This window comes from Chrysochloris asiatica, unplaced genomic scaffold, assembly GCF_000296735.1.
Source record: "Chrysochloris asiatica unplaced genomic scaffold, ChrAsi1.0 scaffold00166, whole genome shotgun sequence".
NCBI classification, from domain to species: domain Eukaryota; kingdom Metazoa; phylum Chordata; class Mammalia; order Afrosoricida; family Chrysochloridae; genus Chrysochloris; species Chrysochloris asiatica.
Window position 1 is genome coordinate 7,332,660 of NW_006408684.1, and position 10,409 is coordinate 7,343,068.

Below are 10,409 nucleotides of genomic sequence, written 5' to 3' on the forward strand. Positions count from 1 at the left end.
CCCTCTTCTTTCTTCTTCTAGTTGAGCTCTGATCATCCAATCATTGAAGCCAGGTCAAGTGGATATTAGCTGCAAGTTTGGGTGTTCTTGTGCATATGTCCTCTCTTATCAGCTGGACGCTTCACTCTCCACTCTAGTCCTCTGAGGCTATGTTGCTGACTCTGGGCCCAAGAGTCCCCAGGTCTTGCCACACTGCTGGCCAACCAGGTCTGCACCCGGGGTTCACAGGAGTCTATGAACATTGCTAGGGCTTAGCTCTCAGCTTCATTGCTGTTTTTCCCTCACTTCCCCTTATCAGTGATGAATGTGGTCACCAATCAGAACTCATGTCTGCTTGTGTATTCCCATTGAGTCTTAGTCTTGGAAAGGGTTTGCCCTGAGGGGACCTGACCACTTGCCTTGATGTCTCCTGGGCAAGCAACTTGATTGTTTTTGTAGTAATCAGTCAGACTGCTCTTGTGCATACTTCATTATTTACCTCTGTCTCACTTAGCCTATGCAAACTTGCCTAATTGTTTTCCCATCAGCCTTGTTCTTCCATTCCCCTCCCCCTTCTTGTGTACTGCTCCCCTCCCTAGCACCCAAACTATCCTGTGTTTATTCCCTACCCTGCTCCACCTTCCCCTTCCTCTTCCCATCCCACTCCCAACATCCCGGTAACCAGCAAAGAATTCCCCGACTCCTTGGTATGGGTTGTTTTTCTTAGTCTTTTACAGTAGTGGTCCTATGCAGTATTTACAGGTATAATAATGTTATTATTCTAATAATAGTGCTGGTATTAAAAAGTTATTATTCAAATAATAATGATGTAAGTAGGGGTGACTGACTCTTTTTTTCAAACTTTATCCAACAATTAAATTCACTTAAATTCACTCAGAGCAGAAAAATTCACCCAATGTATATATTGTTGTTAAGTGCCTTCAAGTTGGTTCAGATCCATAGTGACCCTGTAAGTGTTTCCAAGGAGCAGCTGGTGAGCTTTGTGTTTCAAATCGACTTTGCAGTCCAGCACATTAGCCCATAGCACCACACCAGGACTCCTAGTAATATATATGGTGATGGTTGTGTGCTGTGGAGTCAGTTCTGACTCATAGCAACCCTACATAGGGTTTCTGAGGCTATTATAAATCTTTATGGGAGCAGAAAGCCTCACATTTCTCCCACAGAACAGATGGTAGTTTCAAACTGCTGACCCTGAGCTTAGCAGCCTGATTCTTAAGCAATACGCTACCAGAGCAGTAAGATGTAATAAAACCCACTGCTTTCAAATCAATTCTGACTCACAGCTACTATACAGAACAGAGTAGAATTTCTCCCTAGGATTCCTGAGACTATAAATTTTTATGGGAACATACAACCTCATTTTTTCTTCCATGGAGTGACTACAGGTTTGAACTGCCTACCTTTTAGTTAGCAGTTCAGTGCTTAACCCACTGTGCCATGAGGACTCCTTAAGAGGTAGAAGCACAAACAGTTTTCCAAAAGAATATTCTGTACATTGAAAAATAAATCCGTGGTGCTTAGATTAAAACACTGGAGGCCACAATATATAACTTGCATGTCAAAATCTATGTTTCCAGTTTTTAAAAATGCTCAAACTGAGTTTCTGTTGGGGGTGATAAGAAACATTGGAAAATGGATCGTAGTGATGGTTGTACAATATATATAAATGAAAATATTAAAATGTACTGTTTTAAAAGGCTGGAATCCTCTTAGCATATTGTTGGTATTTGTTGTTAAGTGCCATCAAGTTGATTCCAAGTCATTGTTGTTAAGTGCTGTCAAGTTAGTTCTGACTCATAGGGTTTCTGAGGAGCAGCTAGTAAGTTTGAATTGCCATACCAGGACTCCAAATTTGCTTTATCCCATGGGATGTTAAAACAAACAAAACACACACACAAAAGTTAAGGGTAAATCCATTTGGGGAAAGTAGGGCTAAAAAAGTGTTTTTGTTTTCCTAAAAGTACTTCTCAAAGCCGCTACAGTTCATACACATTGTCATCGTCAAGGAGGAGTGTTGTTGTTGTAGTTGTTAAGTGCCATCCAGTTGCTTCCGACTCATAGTGCTCTTGTATAGGATTTCCGGGAGCGATTGGTGACTTTGAACCACTGTTCTTATTCTGCATTGCTACACCAGGAGGAGTGTAGCATGTAACATTTTCCAAACTCATTCAATAAAATTCTTATTTTGCAGAGCATCTTATGGGATACACTTTGGGAAATGCTTTTCTAGAATCAAATGGCGTCCACTTCCATGGCATAGCCATGATCTTGTGTATAACCTAGTAATGCAGGTAGCATATTAGATGGGAAAAATAAACAAGCAAACAAACAAAACACCTTTATATTTGATGACTAGAGTTGACAAAGATATCAAACTAGGAAATATTGACATCAATTTTATAACAGTTAAAAACCTTGCTCTTAACAATCAAAATGTATACAAAATGCATACCAACTAACCTCAGAAATGATCATCACCTGCATAAACTAAGTATTATTTCATAATGAAATATCTTAAAAGTTGGTGACTTAAAACAATAGCGTTTGCCAGTTTTCTGATCTCAGAACTGTGTTTCTGTGGCCAACTGGTGGGTTGGATGAAGGCTTACTGCTTTAGAATGGTCTTGGCTCTGGTTACTTGGCTTTGTCCCTTGAGGTCTTTCATGTTTAATGGGTCCACCTGGGCTTTTTCACAGGAAGGCTGCACACATTTCCAAAGAGCATGCAAAAAACTGCACTTGCTCTTGAGGACATAAGACACCATCACTTCCTTCATATATTACTTGTCATGAAGCAAGTCACAAGGCCACATGAGCTGAAAAAGAGGGGAGATAGACTTTTCTTCCTGATGGGAGGGAATTTAAAGATACATAGTAAAGACACTCTGTATAGGAAGGGAAGCATTAAGACCTTTATTACATACAATCTACTATAAATTTTAAATACTAAAATTTATCTACATTGTGTTGTATAGATGCCAATAGTTTATATATAATTATAAAAGTAGTTCTATATCTTCTCCACTATTAGAAAGCTAACCAGGGCCAGGATTGGGACCAGGACAGCAGATAATTTATTTAATTTTTGGTGTAACCTCAACATGGATAGAGTTTTGTTGTTGTTATTTGTTATTTTACCTGTTATAGTTGCTAATGCCACTGAGTCAGTTCCAACTCATAGCAACCTTGTATTGGGTTTCCAAGGACCAGTTGGTAGATTTCAACCACCAGCTTTGGGGCTAGCAGTACAGTGCTTATCCTACAGTGCCACACTAGGACCCTTTTCTTTTCTTTTTCACATAAAACATGGAAAAAGTAATTAAGACTTTCAAAACCAAGTAGCCCAGAAGGCAATGAGTTACTTACTGTTAAAGGTGATGAGAAATTTGGAACTGGAGAGGGGTTATGGTTATATACCACATGGAGAACATAATTGAATTGTGTATGTAAAAATGTTGAAAATGCAACATTTTTGTGATGTGTGTGTGTGTGTATATATATATATATATATATATATATATATATATATATATATAGAGAGAGAGAGAGAGAGAGAGAGAGAGAGCAGCTCTGGTGGCATAGTGGTTACGAATCGGGCTGCGAACCTTAAGGTCAGCAGTTCGAAATTACCAGCTGTTCTGCAGGAGAAAGATGAGGCTTTCTGCTCCCGAAAAGATTTACAGCCTCAGAAACTCTGTACAGGGTCGCTATGGGTCGGAATCGACTCTACAACACTTAACAACAACAACATATATGTATGTGTGTATGTGTATATATATATATATATATATACAGTATATTTTTGCCAAAATTTTTAAAAGCTTACAAATAACAAACAAAACATCCAAGTAGCCTATGTCATTTCTAATATGGCACAGTCCTTGATGGTCTTCACCTTTCTGGGTGCTCTACCTCCTCTTGTGCTACCTTCATCTTGCTCCATTGATCCCCAACATTCATATTGACCATTTATAACTGGCTAGTGCTCTTCACCATCTTCCTCAATTCATGTTTATCGCCCTTCAATCCTATTTCTCGGAGCCCTGTTTTATGTGTTAAAATACAATGAAATTGTAACTCAGTTATGACGTTATATCAGGGCTTGTGGGTAGTGAGTCGTTGTGATAGGAGACTTGTTTTTGTTTAAAACCTTCAATTTCTCTCCTCAAGCAGCAGTCCCCACGGTCAGATTGGCAGAAGCATTCTGGAGTTCAGAGCTAGGCAGAGGGAAGGCACACTGGTGAGAAAGGGGTACAGAAGTGGGTATACATTGGAGGGGAAGAGGAACGTTTGGGAATCCTGAGTTAATATCTCCAAGCATTAGTAATATTCTTTCTAGATTGATATACACAAGCCTGGAATTTGACACTGTGGCATGATACCCATTTGAATGGCAAATTTAAGATTTGTTTGTTTTGTGTTTTTATTTTGAATCCCATTCACTTTAATGGTAAGTTTGATAAATGATGATTTGCCTAGACACCATAAAAAACAATAATTGATTTTATAATGGATTTTAAAAACCGGTACATTCAAATGCAAATTAAAATGTGTTGCAGCTGCAGTTCTCTCTCACACATACACAAAAAGGTTCAGAAAATTCAAAAGTTAATTTACTATTTTGCAAGTGTATGGCTGAGGCTGCATTTTCTGTTATGACCCTGGCTGCTGTCCAGTTGGCAAGAGGGAACTGCTGTCCACCTAGAGGATGACTCTCAATCCCATGCTGTTTTAGGATTCAAGCAAAGTCCCTGAGTTGGCGTTTGCTACAGAGGATGATATGTGAAAGAGGAAGTTTCCACGCTGCCTTTTTTCTTATTTCAATCTCCCAATGAAACCCAGACCTTCATCTTTGTTTATCAATTCACAGTTGGATAAAAAGAATAAGAGACACATCCAAGAACTACTTATTAACTGGGTGTATGTTCCAGAACCTGTTCTAACCATTGGTAAACACAGCAGTGCCCTACTGTTCTCGAGTTCTAGAGGCAAACGAGACAAAGGAAAGAGGAGCACATAGTTATGTAGTAGGACAGATTGTGATGATGTTATTAAGAAAAAGTGAGCAGAAAAAAGGGATGAAGAATGATGGAAAATTGTAGAAATGTGTGCATATTGTAGTCAGGAAGAAGACTTTGGTTTTTGAAAGGGTTTTGCTAGTAAAATCAGCCTGAGATAAAAGACAAGCGCCTATCTGTCGCAGTGGCAATGTGCTAAAGGGGCCTACTCGCCTTAACAAAGACAAATCAGCATTGACAGGGTATGAGGGAAAGCCACTTCTGAGTCATTCAACTATACCTCCAAGAGGATGTGCCTCCCATGAGAACCATGGACCCTGTTGTCCACTGCCTTTATTTTATACATTTGAAGTAAAAGAGGTCAAAGGGTCAATGAGATGTTCAAGCCATGGAGGTAGAGACCCGCAGAAGGGTCACTGGGAGCCCATGCCTGCTCATTTTCTTGGCACTCTTTACACCATTTATCATTCATATTATTAACATCATTTAACAAGTATTTTGTTACTGTTTTGCATTGTTGCTTTAAGTGCTTTTGAGTCTTAATGACCCCGTATAGAGTTTCTGAGGAGCGACTGGTGGATTTGAACTGCCGAACTTTGTGGTTTGCAGACCTGCGTGATCCTACAATGCCACACCAGGAGTTTTGTATAGGGCAAAATTATGAAGGGACAAAAACAACTTTTGCATCCTAACCTTAATGTCCATTTTTTTTGTTAATGTTTTGCGACTTCATTGGGGCCCTAAGAATTTAATAGGTGAATTTGTGACTCATTCTTTAGTGATTAAAAACAAAATAAGCCTGTGATTTGTGTGAACTCCTTGGCGAGAGTACATCCATAAATATGATCAACTCTTTGTTTCCTAAGTACTCCTTAAACATAACTCCCTGATTCAGGAGAACTCTTTTAAAAATAGCTTCTAAACTGTCATATAATTTAGTCATATGTATTAATCATATATCTCATTTAAGCAGGTTTACTTCTCTTATGTCTTAGAAAGACTTTATGAAAAGGAGTGAAAAAAGTTTAGGTAAATCCATTTGTACCTTAAAATATATGCAATAAAATTTGAAGTGTTAGTTTGAAAGTAACATTATGGTTGCTGTTTTGCGCAGTCAAATTGGTTCTGACTCATAGCGACCCTGTATAGGGTTTCCAACGAGCAGTTGGAAAGTTTGTACCACCGACTTTGCAGCTAGCAGGCTAGTGCTTACCCTACAGTGTCACACCAGTACTTCAACATATTATTGATTATTATGAGTAACTTTTAATTTTATACATTTTAAATTTAGAAGTTTCTAAGGGGGTGCTGTGTCTCTATCAAATTTAGGTTTTACTGCATCAAAATATTGAGCCATACTCTGGGAAATTTGTCATCATTAAAAAGATTATCTCTCTGACCTCATAACTAAAATTAATTACCTATTCTGTGCTTGACACCATCCCAGTCCTTTATATTACTTATCTCATATAAGCCTACATATTAATTTTGTCATCTGTAAAATGGGTACAGAGATTCAAGTAAATTGAATGAGGTCCCACAGATAAGAAGCGGCAGAACTGTGTGTGGACATAGTGTCCCATCCCAGAACCCAGGCTCTTCAGAGTTATGTTCAACCACCTCTCACAGCTCAACCAGTGGATTTCAAATAATGGTTCAGGGTGAATGCCTGTATGCTGGGGCAGAGATAGTGTGGTAGCCACAGACGACCAAAAACAACCAACCAATCAGTTGCCTTTGAGTCAACTCTGACTTATGACAACTTCCTGTGTGTCGGAGTAGAACTGTATGCCATTGGGCTTACATCTGGTCTTTCTCCTGAGGCACCTCTGGGTGTACTTGAACCTCTAACCTTTAGGTTAGTTTTTGTTGTTAAGTGCAGTCAAGTCGATTCTGACTCATAGTGACCCTGTATAGGGTTTCCAAGGAGCAGTGAGTGACTTTGAACCATTGATCTTGCAGTTCAAAATGACATGTGGTTCAGAGCTTATCATACAGTTCTGCACCAGGACTCCTTAGATTAGTAGCCAATAAAATTTAAAGTGTTAAATTTAAAAGGTGATTAGTTTGTGTAACCCAGGGACTCCCAGTCGCCAAAGATACATAAGCCAGAAGCAAGCATAGGCATGTTTTCCCCTCTTTTTCTTCTTTTAATAATGAAGTTTCCCATAAAATTTAATTTGAACAATGATTCTTGGCCTAAAAAAAGTTTGAGGAAAGTTTGAAACAGTTACAGATGTGCATTTTCTTGACAATTTTTACTATACTAGAACCTACATATAATTTTAAGTTGTGTTAAATTTAGTCAGTTGAATTGTTACAATTTATATCCCTGAAAATAAACCACAATAATTATGTCAACATAAAATGCCATTTTTTCTTTATTGCACTGTCCTGTAAGACATGATAATTTCCAGTTAGCAACAAGATGTTACTGGAGATGCTGTACTCCTATTGTTAAAACCCAAAGACAGCTGCAATATATTAAAGCTGGGCTGCAAGTGTAGGTGGACCTTTTGGAGGAGTGAAAAGCTTGGTTGATTCAGTACTTAGAGAAGGAGTATTGTCTACAATGTTTGAATCCCCTATTTGATCTTAGAATATCAAAGCCAGTGTCCAAAGACCATTAGACCCATGGTGTTTGCTTTCGTCAACACGAGTCTTTACAGCGTAGAGTTATATGGTAGTCATAGAAGGTGAAGATGTATGCTGAAAAAAGGCTAAGCCTAAAGACATGGCCTGGGTTTTAATGTTGTCTTGGCATTTGCTTTATAATAAATACCCAATATTCATTACCTTATGAAGTGCTTCTAATATATAAAATAATTCAATGTTAATTGGAAAAGGCCTTTAGCTAAATGACAAAGTCAGCCAAGTTTCTGTACATCTATTTGATTTCTACATTGCTTGTGTTTCTCAGCCTAAATTGGTCCACATGACAGGATTAAGTGATGAATGAGGTAAATTTAGAAACTGCCTTAATTTCTTAGCAGCCACATCCAGAGACATCACTTAGCTGATGCTGAGAGACAGTCTCATGACCCTGTTGCATTGTATACATTGAAACATAAACTAGACCTAGGTGTGGGTTTAGCCTTTCATCCACAAAGGACCAAAGACTCTTAGCTGAGCAAGCAAGGGCTGAAGGAAGAACTTCAGCTATACCTGAGAATCTACCTTCAAAACTGTAATAGAGCTGTCCTAGTAAGGTGTGTGGGGGGGTATGTTTGTGATGTGTGTATGATATGTGGTGTGTGTGGTTCTGTGTATATGTGGTTTGTGATATATGTGGAGTTTATGTGTGTGCATGAGTATGTGTTTGTGTGCTTAAATGCATGTGTGAGTATGCAGGTATGGTATATGTACTGTATATGTAATGCAGAGAGTGTATATGAGGTGCTTGAGAGAATGTGTATGCGTGCATGTGAGTTTGTGTGTGTGGTGTGTGTGTGTGTGTGCATGATTCCGGGTTAAAAAGGCTAAACATTCTCTGTCTTCACTGAAGAGAGTGTCAAAAATGTCAGAATAGAAACAAGAGAGGTTTTAGTGGGGTGGTCAATGCATGCTTATGAAGAAGTTCCCTGTCTGCCACAGAGGAGGTCCCATTTGCCACAGAGATGCACCCTGGTATGCTTTTCTATGCTTCATCCTGTGCCCCAGCCAGCCCTGTATTCAGTAGATTCTCAGGGTGTTTGGATGAATGGGCCTGAAGTCACACTGAGGTTTTTGCAGGTTTTCTTGGCTTTGCACAAATCATTTCTCTTACAAAAAAGTCCTGAAAGAAATGACTTGTATTGCTTTTTAGCAAACCCATCAACAAAATACTGTTTATGAAATGGAATGGGGCAGTGTTATTGTGGAAATCATTTTACTTGTTAACTTTTGCAGGACGTTATTATCTATAGTACTATGTAAAAGAAACTAGAAAAGTAAAACAAAGTGCTTCTCAGGACTGCTGTGACTAGCATCTCTTTTTCAGAGAATTTCAGTTGCTGTTAAACATTTTACTCACAGTTACAATTGGGGGGGGTAGAGTTAACAATTTGCTCTTGTATCTTCTATGTAAAAGTGACCCCTTTGTTCTCAGGGTTTCATTTTCTTGGAAGAAGATGGAGCCAAAGGAAATGACTTTGAAAATTAATTTCTCTGAATGACTCTGAAAATCTACAAGTAGTCTTTTCCTTTTCTTTCTTGCTTTTTTGAGTTGTTGGTTTTTAGATTTTATTGCTGTTGTTCTTGTTGCTTTTGATGAACAGAAAGCAGTCAAATCATGAAGAGCAGGAAGCATGATGGGCAGTTGTCTTTATGAGTTATAGCACAAGAAGTTCCATTCAAGTCTCTGCTTAGGATGATTGCCTCCAAGGTCTGGCACGAAGGACTCATGTACGATGCTGTTCCTTCCACTCATGCCTCCCAGAAGCTGATGTCAGCAGTGGTACAGGATGGGTTGGGGAACTAGTTGTGACACAGTGAAAATATTGCCAACTGGGTTATTGGTGGCCTGTGTATGAGCTCCAGCCTCAGTTTCACTGTCTATATCAATTTAGCAATGATGATAAAACCTGCCCTGTGATAGTGACGGTATAGTGTGATATTTTAAAAGAAAGGAAAAAAAAATTCATCAAATTCACTCTGACTTATAGTGAGCCCTGCTTCATAAAATTTTCAATAGCTGATTTTTTCAGAACTGTATGTCCAGACTTCTCTTCCAAGGTGCCGCTGGGTGGACTTGAACTTCCAGCCTCCTTGGTTGGCAATCAAGCATGTTAACCATCTGCACTACCCTAGGACTCTTATGTATTACTATAGTGTTATGTTGCTGTTAGGGGCTGTCGAGTCAGTTATGCACAACAGAAAGAAAACACTTCCCGGTCCTACACCATCCTCACAATTGTGTGACATTTGAGTCCACTGTTGCTGCCACTGTGTCAATCCAGCTCAGTGGAGGACTTCTGTCTTTTTTTTTTTGCTGACCCTCTATTTTACCAGGCTTTCTGTCCTTCTTAAGGAACTGGTCCCACCTGGTAGCATGTCCTAAGCATGTGAGACAAAATCTTACCATCCTGGCTTTTAAAGATCATTCTTAGAGGGTTTTGTTGTTGTTGTTGTTGTTGTTGTTAAGTGCCATTGAGTCGGTTCTGACCCATTGCGACCCTGTATAGGGTTTCTGAGGAGCACCTTGTGAGCTTGAACCACCGACCTTATAGAGACATGCAAATGAGATAAAATGCATTGGTGGTGGTGATGGTGGTGTGCCGTTAGAGTCAGTTCTGACTCATGGTGACCCTGCATAGGATTTCTGAGGTTGTAAATCTTTACAGGAGCAGAAAGCCTCATCTTTCACCTGTGGAACTGCTAGTAGTTTCAAACTGCTGACCATGAGGTTCAC